The 12,002-nt window shown below is 42.9% G+C and overlaps 2 pseudogenes; one reads left to right on the top strand and one right to left on the bottom strand.

Moving 5' to 3' along the window:
* Window positions 1-2,103: 2,103 nt before the first annotated feature.
* LOC129059051 (cell division control protein 42 homolog) lies at window positions 2,104-5,101 on the bottom strand (annotated as a pseudogene).
* On the top strand, window positions 4,916-6,283 carry LOC100449955 (protein SET-like; annotated as a pseudogene).
* The last annotated feature ends 5,719 nt before the right edge of the window (window positions 6,284-12,002 follow it).

Raw genomic sequence — 12,002 nt, 5'->3', positions numbered from 1 at the left:
TTAGCTAGTGCTCCAAGTAAAAGAAGAGTGTATTTTTGTTTTTTTGTTGTGAAGGGTTTTTGTTTAATACATCTGAAAAGAATGCCTATACAAAGAATTGACATGAAAAAGCATTGATTCAACACTCATGAGCTAGGTTCTGAAAGGTGTAAAGAAATTACCTGAACATTTTTAGAAATTGTAAACTACAACTAAAACTGATAAAAATCCCTATTAACATTCATGAAGAATCTTGATAATGTGTCCGGAATTGGTGGGTTCTTGGTCTGACTTCAAGAATGAAGCTGCAGACCCTGGCGGTGAGTGTTACAGTTCTTAAAGGTGGTGTGTCCAGAGTTTGTTCTTTCTGATGTTCGGACACGTTCGGAGTTTCTTCCTCCTGGTGGGTTCAGTGGTCTCGCTGCTTCAGGAGTGAAGGTGCAGACCTTGGCAGTGAGTGTTACAGCTCTTAAGGTGGCGCGTCCAGAGTTGTTCATTCCTCCCAGTGGGTTCGGGTCTCACTGGCCTCAGGAGTGAAGCTGCAGACCTTCTCGGTGAGTGTTACAGATCATAAAGGCAGTGTAGACCCAAAGAGTGAGCAGCAGCAAGATTTATTGCAAAGAGCAAAAGAACACAGCTTCCAGAGTGTGGCAGGGGACCCAGACAGGTTGCCACTGCTGGCTCTGGCAGCCTGCTTTTATTCCCCCATCCGGCCCCACCCACATCCTGCTGGTCCATTTTACAGAGCGCTGATTGGTCCGTTTTGACAGGGTGCTGATTGGTGTGTTTACAATCCCTGAGTTAGATACAGAGTGCTGATTGATATATTTACAATCCTTTAGCTGGACATAAAGGTTCTCCAAGTCCCCACTAGATTAGCTAGACATAGAGCACTGATTGGTGCATTTACAAACGTTGAGCTAGACACAGGGTGCTGATTGGTGTGTTTACAATCCTTTAGCTACACATAAAGGTTCTCCAAGTCCCCAGGAGATTAGCTAGATACAGAGTGCTGATTGGTGCATCCACGAACCCTGAGCTAGACACAGAGCACTGACTGGTGCCTTTACAAACCTTTAGATAGACACAGAGTGCTGATTGGTGCACTTACAATTCTCTAGCTAGACATAAAAGTTCTCCAAGTCCCCACCCCTCTCAGGAGCCCAGTTGGCTTCCCCTAGTGGATGCCGCCTAAGGGTTGCGGGCTGAGCTGCTTGCCAGTCCTGTGCCTCCCGCCTGCACTCCGCAGCACTTGGGCATTCAATGGGACTGGGCACCGCTGAGCCAGGGGCGGTGCCCGTCAGGGAGGCTAGGGCCTAGCAGAAGCCCACCGCCGGGGGGGCTCACGCATGGCGGGCAGCAGGTCCCAGCCCTGCCCCATGGGGAGGTGGCTGAGGCCCGGTGAGAATTTGAGCGTGGCGCAGGTGGGCTGGCAGTGCTGGGGGACCTGGCACCCCCTCCGCAGCTGCTGGCCTGGGTGCTAAGCCCCTCACTGCCCGGTGCCCTCCCCGCCTCCGAGTGCGGGCCGCCGAGCCCACGCCCACCCGGAACTCCCGCTGTCCCGTGAGGCCACACGCAGCCCCGGTTCCCGCCCGCGTCTCTCCCTCCACCTCCCTGCAAGCAGAGAGAGCTGGTACCAGCTTCCGCAAGCCCAGAGAGGGGCTCCCACAGTGCAGCGGCGGGCTGAAGGGCTCCTCAAGCATGGCCAGAGCGGACTCCAAGACTGAGGAGGCACTGAGAGCCAGTGAGGGCTGCCAGCACGTTGTCACCTTTCAATAAGATTCTTTCCACAATTTTTATTAAACCAGAGAGCCAGCCAGGCGTGGTGGCTCATGTCTGTAATCCCAGCACTTTGGGAGGCCGAGATGGGCGGATCACAAGGTCAGGAGTTCAAGACCAGCCTGGCCAACATTGGTGAAACCCTATCTCTACTAAGAATACAAAAATTAGCCAGGCGTGGTGGAACGTGCCTGTAGTCCTGGCTACTCGGGAGGCTGAGGGAGGAGAATTGCTTGAACCCGGGGAAGCGGAGGTTGCAGTGAGCCGAGGTTGTGCCACTGCACTCCAGCCTGGGCGACAGAGCAAGACCCCATCTCAGAAAAAAAAAAAAACAAACAAACCAGAGAGCCTCATCTGGGGGCTCTTGGGTTCCTCGTCTGCTACACAGAAGTGAGGGGATTCCCCGACTGATCTCATGTTGTTAAGTGTTCTATCCATCCCCACCACACCCCAGCTTCTTCATGAAGCAGGTCTCCATCCTTATAACTTGAGAGGCTGTGAATCATTCTATAGATGTTGGTCCTCTGGTACCGCTCTTCACATTCCCTCTACATACCAGGTCTTCAGCTGCATTCTAGAAACATCATATACTATTGATTGCAAATCTATAATAAGCAATATAAGACAATGACTGACAGGGAAAAAAGTTTTTTTAAGTTACAAACTCAATCCACTTGTTGCATTTCAAAGGTGCAATACTTTTCTTTATTCATCAGTGCAAGAAGTTAGAAATTAACTTCCCCAAAAATCAGCAACTGGCAAACAAATTTCCTTGAAAGTCACAGTCACATATTTAGTGCATCCCAGAAAAGAACAGGGGCAAGACAATTTTCACCCACTTTCATGAGTTTCATCAAATACTGAGCCTACTCAAGGGTGGAGAGAAAAGGTAACTTTCAAAAAGGAGTATGTTATTAAATAAGGCATTTACTATATTCTTTCCTAAAAGCACCCCAGATAGGGAACATGTTTTTTAAACTAGATCTAGGAAGTCGAATATGGAGTCAGTCGTCCTTCTCCTCTTAAGGACTGACCACTGGTTAATGAATTAAAAAACAGAAAAGAAAAGAAAAAAACACTAAAAAACAAACCCTACAAACCCTCCTCCTCCAAAAAGGAAAAGATGAAACCCCACTAAGATGTCCCAGATTACCCTCCAGAATGGACTCAGGGAGCAGCTTCAACAATTCCAATTAATCTGTTACACAGTCATCACAAGCATGCCTTGCTTTTAAGTAAAAACAAAATTGTTTTTTGAAACAAATACCAAAAATGAGTACTGATCACTTTTCTAACAATACATAATTATTCAGAATTAACTAGTATTGGGAGGGAGAAGTGGGCCATACCTCTAATCCCTGTCTCACATGGATGCATGTGGGTTGGTGCAGGGTATTTGTCATTATTGCATAAATAAATTTTAATTTTTAATCTTTTGTTTGGTTTAAACATTGCTTTTAGTATGATGCCTATACCAGCTGTGCAGAAAGGGCTCTGGAGAGATGTTCATAGCAGCATAGGCTTGCAGCTCTTCTTCAGTTCTGGAGGCTCCAGGATAGCCAATATTGCTTTGTCCAATCCATTCTTTAGGTCTTGCTGTGTAGGTACAGGACCATCCATATACTTGACAGCCTTCAGGTTGTGGGCCGGCTTTTCAGCAGTCTCTGGAGTGATAGGCTTCTGTTTGTTCTTGGTAATTTTCTCAATAATAGACCCTCTGAGATCAGTTTGGGTCGTGACAAGCAAGAAAGGAGCCTTTGGACAGTGGTGAGTTATCTCAGGCCCTCACTTTTCTTTCATACTTTAAAATGAACATGGAGAGACCACTGAGAAACAGACTAGAAATACATCTGTGTAGATAACTCAGGAGTTATAATCTGTCATAATCTTCTTGCCCTGCAGAATTAAAAGTCCAAGAGTATATGGCTCTGCACCAATCCTAACTGTGAGTGCATAGTTGTCAAAAACAGTCTGCATCTATTAGGATGGAAATTTGTTGTGTAGGATATCAGGAGACATGTTTTACCAACAACTGCATTGACCACAACAATGCACCTAATTGTCTGCATTGCTGAAATAGTTTTGTATCCACTTTAAATATTTGAAACCTGATGTTGACTTCAGCTTCTCCAGAAAAGAGTTTTATTAGGAAGGAGGGGAATGGAGAAGAGGGGGAGGAGATGTCCGTTTTGCAGCACAGAATTTGGCCACAAAGGTGGGATTAGCAAACTCCTGTGGGAGAAGCTCTGGACACTGCAGACAGAGCGGGTTTACCGGGGAGGCACTGTCCACAAAGTCGCTCAGCACACATAGATGTTTCGGGTGCACAACAAACTTTCCCACAGTATATAGGACTCTTGATGAGACAAAACGATTACTCAATGTGAGCTAGTTCATAAGTATTACTTATATGTCACAGCCTTTTCACATTTGAATCTCTGATCCCACTTTTCAAAAAAAAAAAAAAACTTTGTAAACAGCTCTATTAAGATATGATCTACATATCATAACTTTCGTTTATTAAAAGTTATTTTTGGCAAATTTACAGAGTTATGCAACAGTCACCACAATCAATTAGAACATTTCCATCACTCTAGAAAGATTCCTCAGGCTCATTTGCATTACTCTCCATTCTTACCTCCAGCCCCAGGCAACTACTAATCTACTTTCCGTCTCTCTAGGAAGCAAAGAGCAAGCTGAGCTGGAGATACATTTACTTTGGGTTTAGTGGGATATTTTTGTGTGGTTCATGGTCATTTCTATGTATTGTTAAGATACTGCTAGCCATGCCCATGTAGGAATGGCTTCCAGGAATACTCCTGTTATCCATTGGGCCTCCCACTTTGATAGAATTTTAATGGTAAATAGAGAAGGATATTCCTTTCTCTATTCTGCCTCCAGGTCCTGGACCTCCATTGCTAATAGAGTATTAAAGAACTCTGTACCCAAATGAGAGTACACATTATTTCAAACACATATGGATGATTCACAATGTAATGCCCACGTGGTAGGCCTCAAAGGGAATCTCAAAAATGACCTTAAACTTGCTAACATATAAGCTATGTTCATGAAATTAAATATAAGAAATTAGAGTTTTCTGCCTGCTTCCTGAAGAGCAAGGAGACTGGTGGTCTGGTTCTTCAGCTTCCCTAGCAGCATGGCCCCCAAATGCCAGTCTTCCCTCCTGTCTCAAAAGAAGACACCAAGACCACCTCCTGTTCTGAGACCAGAGGAGACTTCGGCCTCTGTAGGCTTGCCAAAGAAGGGCGAAAAAGAACAGCAAGAAGCAATTGAACACATTGATGAAATACAAAATGAAATAGACAGACTTAATGAACAAGACAGTGAGGAGATTTTGAAAGTAGAACAGAAATATAACAAACTCCGCCAACCATTTTTTCAGAAGAGGTCAGAATTGATCTCCAAAATCCTAAATTTGGGGGTAACAACATTTGGCAATCATTTACAAGTGTCTGCACTGCTTGGGAAGGAAAACGAAGAGGCATTGCATTATTTGACCAGAGTTGAAGTGACAGAATTTGAAGATATTAAATCAGGTTACAGAGTAGATTTTTATTTTGATGAAAATCCTTACTTTGAAAAAAAGTTCTCTCCAAAGAATTTCATCTGAATGAGAGTGTTAATCCATCTTCAAAATCCACTGAAATCAAATGGAAATCTGGAAAGGATGTGATGAAACGTTTAAGTCAAATGCAGAATAAAGCCAGCAGGAAGAGGCAGCATGAGGCACCAGAGAGCTTCTTGACCTGGTTTACTGACCATTCTGATGCAGGGGCCGATGACTTAGGAGAGGACATCAAAGATGATATTTGGCCAAACCCATTACAGTACTATTTGCTTCCCGATATGGATGATGAAGAAGGAGAAGATGATAATGAGGAGGAGGAGGAAGGATTAGAAGATACTGATGAAGAAGGGGATGAAGATGAAGGTGAAGAAGATGATGATGAAGGGGAGGAAGCACAGGAGGATGAAAGAGATGACTAATACTGATGGATTCCAACCTTCCCCTTTTTAAATTTTCTCCAGTCTCTGGGAGCAAGTTGTAGTCTGTTTTATTTTGTTTTGTTTTTGCCTCTTGTGCTCAGTTGCCCTGTTCTTGAGGTCTCTTTTCTCTACACTTAATTGGGGGAAATATCTTGAGCAGAATACACTGAGAAAAGAGTCTCTACCCCTTTCTGTTCGAAATTCATTTTTATCCCTTCCTGTCTGAATAAAAACTCTGTGGAATCAACACCACCGAGTTATGTGGGAAAAAAGAAAAACCTGCTCCCTTCGCTTTGCTGGAAGCTGGAGGGTGCTAGGCTCCTGCATAGCAGTGCATAGAATTCTAGCTTCTTGCCTCCTTTCTCTGTATATTGGGCTCAGAAAGTACACTGTGTGTGTATGTGAATATGGACAGTTAGCACTGACCAACGTGTATCTATTTTCTCTTGTTTAAAAAAAAGAAAAAAAAAACTTTTAAAAATGGGGTTGGCTGGGTGCGGTGGCTCACGCCTGTAATCCCAGCACTTTGGGAGGCCGATGCGGGTGAATCACCTGAGGTCAGGAGTTCGAGACCAGCCTGGCCAACATGGTGAAACCCCGTCTCTACTAAAAAAATACAAAAATTAGCTGGGCGTGGTGGCAGTCACCTGTAATCCCAGCTACTCGGGAGGCTGAGGCAGGAGAATCGCTTGAAACCAGCAGGCGGAGGTTGCAGTGAGCTGAGGTGTGGTTGGTTGCATTAACTTCTACTTCCTGCCAGTTAGCCCTTACTCTGCTTTTTTTTCCCTTTAGCATTTAATCATTACCTGACATATTACATACTTTTAAAATCTGTCTCCCCCAACTGGAATGTAAGCTCCATGACAGAAGGGACCTTGTCTGTTTTGTTCACTACTCTATCACCAGCATCTAAGTAGTAGGTTCTCAAATATCTGCTGAATAAATTTAATAGATCAATAATAAAACAGGACTTTAAAACTACAACCACCTTTAGGCTGGGCACAGTGGCTCACACCTATAATCCTAGCACTTTGGGAGACTGAGGTGGGTGGATTGCCTGAGCTCAGGAGTTCGAGACCAGCCTGGGCAACACAGTGAAACCCCATCTCTACTAAAATACAAAAAATTAGCCAGGCCTGGTGGTGTGCACCTGTAATCCCAGCTACTCGGGAGGCTGAGACAGGAGAATCGCTTGAACCTGGGAGGCAGAGGTTGCAGTGAGCCGAGATCACTCCATTGCACTCCAGCCTGGGTGACAGAGAAAGAATCTGTCTCAAAAAACAAACAAACAAACAAAAACTACAACCACTTTTAAAAATAATAGAAACACACAAACTTGTGGTTAGTAGTACATGAGGATTTGCCAGACACTGTTCTAGGCTGATGGTAGAGTGATGAATAAAAACGATGAGTTTCTATATTCACAAACTATGTATTTGACAAAGGACTAATATCCAGAATCTACAAAGAACTCAAACAAATCAGCAAGAAAAACACAAATAATCCCATCAAAAAGTGGGCAAAGGATGTGAATAGACAATTCTCAAAAGAAGATATACAAACAGCCCACAAACATATAAAAAAAAGCTCAACATCACTAATTATCAGGGAAATGCAAATTAAAACCACAATGAGATACCAACTTACTCCTGCAAGAATAGCCATAATTAAGAAGTGAAAAAACAATAGATGTTGGTGTAGATGTGGTGAAAAGAAAACACTTTTATACTGCTGGTGCTAATGTAAACTAGTCCAACCACTATGGAAAACAGTATGAAGATTCCTTAAAGAATTAAAAGTAGATCTACCATTCAATCCAGCAATCCCATTACTGTGTATCTACTCAAAGGAAAAGAATTCATTATATGAAAAAGACACCTGCACACACGTTTATAGCAGCACAATTTGCAACTGCAGAAATATGGAACAAACCTGAATGCCCATCACCCAAGTAAATAAAGAAAATGTGGTATATATATATATATAAAATACACACACACACACACACACACACACACACACACACCATGGAATACTACTCAGCCATAAAAAAAACAAAATAATGTCCTTTGTAGCAACTTAGATGGAGCTGGGGGCCATTATTCTAAGTGAAATAACTCCAGAATGGAAAACCAAATATAGTGTGTTCTCGCTAATAAGCAGGGGCTAAGCTATGAGGATGCAAAGACGTAAGAATGATATAATGTACTTTGGGGATTCAGGTGTGGGGAAAGTTGGTTGGGGGTGAGGGATAAAAGACTACATAGTGGGGCCAGGCATGGTGGCTCATGCCTGTAGTCCCAGCACTTTGGGAGGCCGGGGCGGGTGGATTGCTTGAGGCCAGGAGTTCAAGACTAGCCTGGCCAACATGGCAAAACTCCATCTCTACTAAAAATACAAAAATTAGCCGGGCATGGTGGTGTGTGCCTGTAGTCCCAGTTACTCGAGTGGCTGAGGCATGAGAATCGCTTGAATCTGGGAGGCAGAGGTTGCAGTGAGCCGAGATTGGCCACTGCACTCCAGCCTGGGTGACAGAGCAAGACTCCAACTCAAAAAAAAAAAAAAAACAAAAAACAAAAAACTACATATTAGGTACAGTGTATATACTGCTTGGGTAATGGTGATGGGTGCATCAAAATCACAGAAATCACCATTGAAGGCCTTATCCATGTAACCAAAACCACCTGTACCCCACAAAACTATTGAAATAAAAAATTTTAAAAATTGAGACTTAAGAATTTTTTTTTTTTAAAGATGAGTTCTGTGTTCTTACTTACACAGAACCTAGTGGGGAAGCTTGTTCACCTAGTGAACAAGTAATTAAGTAAAGTGATATAAAGGTTATAATAGGAAAACTACAAGGGCTATGTGAACATACAGCAGGGAGACCCCACCTAAGCTAGTGGGAAGGGACAGGCTGGCATCAGTACACACTAATAACTGAAGGAGGAAGAGCAGCTAACCAGATAAAAAAAGTAAAGATGAGTTCTTAGCAGGAGGAACAGCATGTTTACAGGCTCAGAGGCTTAAGAGGTCATAACCACTATTGTAATAAAGAGATAGGTCAAAAGCCTGAGATAGTCTTTTTGGAATAAACCTGATAGCAAAAAAACAAAAAACAAAAAACAAAAACCCCACAATTGTGACTTACTGGTGAGCATCGAGTTTTGAAGTCTGATGGTATGTACATGTAATGAACTAAGACTACTTGGTTCTTTCTGTATACCCATCTGTACTGGATGGTCTGAAGCAAAAAAGTGTAGTTAATACATCGATCACAGTAAACATTGGAGGTAGCAGCAGCCCACATGATAATATTTTGGTTTTCCATGTCCAGTGTGGAATAATTTCAGTGAAGGTAGAAAGTGATAGGAGGGCAAAGGGCAGGCTCAATGTGGGAGTATTATTACTATTATTACTGTTGCAGTGTTATTTTGTTAAGACATTGACTGCCATTTATCAAGTATTTACTACAAGCAAGGTGCTGCACAAGTAACTACATACTTGTTCCATATAATTCTCACAAAACTCTTACCAAGGAACCATTATTCTCTAGTAGGGATATGAAGGCTCAGAGAAGTTTAGAGACTTACCCCAGGTAACACAGCTAACAGAGGAACTATAATTCAAATTTTGCTCTGTTTGGCTTGCAAACCCATATTCTTTCTATCACAGTCAGTCTAACATAATGTGACAGATCCGGTGCTAGAACTGAATTCTTTTTCACTATCAAATTTATTCCCACTATACCTCTCAGATTGTCTTCTAATTTCCCTTCAGCACAGTACGGAATGTTGGTTGGTTGGCATTCTTTACCTGGTGGGAGATGCAAATCTTACTTTTGAAGAGTTTGAATCATCAGTGATCCATTCTTTTATTAGGCTGCTATATTTCTTTAACTTTTACAAAGTTTAACTTTCTGAACATAGAAGTATTAAGAGGCACTCTGGAAAAATCCTCTAGATCTTAGATATAGTCCTCCTTGCCCCATTATGTCACAGCAAATCAATTCCTCTTCATAATCGGGATGATTCTCCTGTTGTTGACAGAAGGAGCCCAAAATGGCTAGGTAATACTCATAACTTCCAATACAGTGGGAACATTGCTGTGTCCCTTTGAGAACTAAGCATCTCTCCTTTGTAAACTAAGACCCTAAAATTTGGGGACTATATTAAGGGAGTGATTTCACTTTCAATTCTTGATTCTTAGACCTGTGTGTCTGGCTACAGGAGAAAAATGTTGGTTGCTTATTCAAAGCCTATACTGTATCCTGTAGGATGATACTCCAACCATCACCATAACTGAGTCATCAGAAGAACATTCCACCTTTCTGCCAGGTCAGCTGCTTTTTGGGGTATGTAGTAGTCTGTTCCTGCATTGCTATAAAGAGCTACTTGAGACTGGGTAATTTAGACAGAAAAGGCTTAACTGACTCACAATTCCACAGGACAGGCTGTACAGGAAGCATGGCTGGGGAGGCCCCAGGAAATGTACAATCATGGCCAAAGGCAAAGGGGAAGCAGGCACGTCTTACATGACCAGAGAAGAAGGAAGAGAGATCAGGGGTAGGTGCTACACACTTTGAAACAACCTGATCTCATGAGAACTCACTATCACAAGAACAGCAAGGGGGAAATCTGCCCCCATGATCCAATCTAATCACCTCCCAACAGGCCCCTCCTCCAACCTTGGGGATTACAATTCGACATGAGATTTGGGCAGGGACACAAATCCAAACCATATCAGGGTGACAGGTTGTAGTAAGAGCAGTGAATTCCCATTAACACACTTCTTTTGCTATGAGTTCCTTGATCAGAAGCAATGTTGTGGAGGTCATATGGCAATGATGAAGGCATTCTGTAAGCCCATAGATGGTGGTGGTAGCAGAAACACTGCAAGCAGGGCAGGCAAATCCATATCCAGATTGTGTGTCTATTCCATTGAGGACAAATGCTCCATGATCAAAGGGGTACAATGTAATCAACATATCAGGTGGCTACTAGTTTTCCCCAAGGAATGATGCCATATTGAGGAATCAGAGTAGGTCTCAGCTGACAACGCTTAGAAATAACAGTGGCAGTAGCCAGATCAGCCTTGGTGAAGGGACATCCATAATATTTAGCCCACACATAACTTCTATCTTTACAAGTATGGTAACTTTGTACATGAACCATTGAGCAAATACTGGGGTGGGTACAGAAAGAGGCTGATATTCACAGGATGGGTCACCTTCTCCACCTGATTGAGATGGACAAATTTTGCTGCAGATGCCCTTTGGGGTACATTGATATGGAACATAATTATCTCATTTGCTGTGTCCATTTCATGAAGTTCATTCAAATCCCTCTTCTCCAAACCTCCTTGTCACCAATTTTCTAATCCTGTTCCTGTGCTGCCAAGACCTTTGTCATCTAGTCATTTGCCATTGCCTATGAAGCTACACAGATCTACATCTTTTGAGATCTACATAGTCTAGACAAAGTGGCGATCAATGTACTGCTTGAAGTTTTGCCCACAAAGAGGATTTCTTTATTATTAGACTAATACTATAGCAGACCAGTTGATGTCAGCACTTTGTCTTAAATTCAGTTTTAGTTTCTCCCTTAACTGATTATAGGAAAACATCCCCATGAGGTCATAAATGTGAATGCAGGGAAAGGAAGCCATGCAGCAGGAGCAGGTGTCATGAGTCGGAGCTGCCTGCTTGTGCAACTGACTTCAGGATCTGCTGAGCCTGATCCCTTATATACTAATGTTAAGCTGCCACGTAACGACAGATTGCTATTGTGCATGTTCACTCCTGCTGCTTGGTTCACACTGGTCAGCATAGATCCCAAGGACATTTGACACCCTATAGTAGACAGCTCAATAGCAATCTAAGAGCTACTCTCACAAAGGTAAGTTTTTTTGTTTGTTTTGGTTTTTTTTTTGCAGAAGAGGGTATGGCTCTGCTCTAAAACCCTAAAGAAGTCTGACTCTCCAGTTGAGGCTTGATATGGCATTTGTATTTGCCACAGACACTCCCAAGTTGGATCTGCTGGGTCAATAAAGCCCATGTGGCAAAGCAGTTTGTACTGAAGTCTGAATTGATGTAGAGCCTTCTTTTGCTCTAACCACACCTCAGATTGGCAGCCTTACAGGTTACTTGGTAATGGAGTACAGTGACACACTGAAATGTTGTATACATAGCTTCCAAAAAAAAAAAAAAGCCACCAAGCACTGTGCCTCACATTATG

The sequence above is a fragment of the Pongo abelii genome, chromosome 3 (assembly GCF_028885655.2).
Source record: "Pongo abelii isolate AG06213 chromosome 3, NHGRI_mPonAbe1-v2.0_pri, whole genome shotgun sequence".
Classification (NCBI taxonomy): Eukaryota; Metazoa; Chordata; class Mammalia; order Primates; family Hominidae; genus Pongo; species Pongo abelii.
The sequence above is the reverse complement of the archived record's forward strand: the minus strand, read 5'-3'. Positions and strand labels throughout refer to the sequence as shown.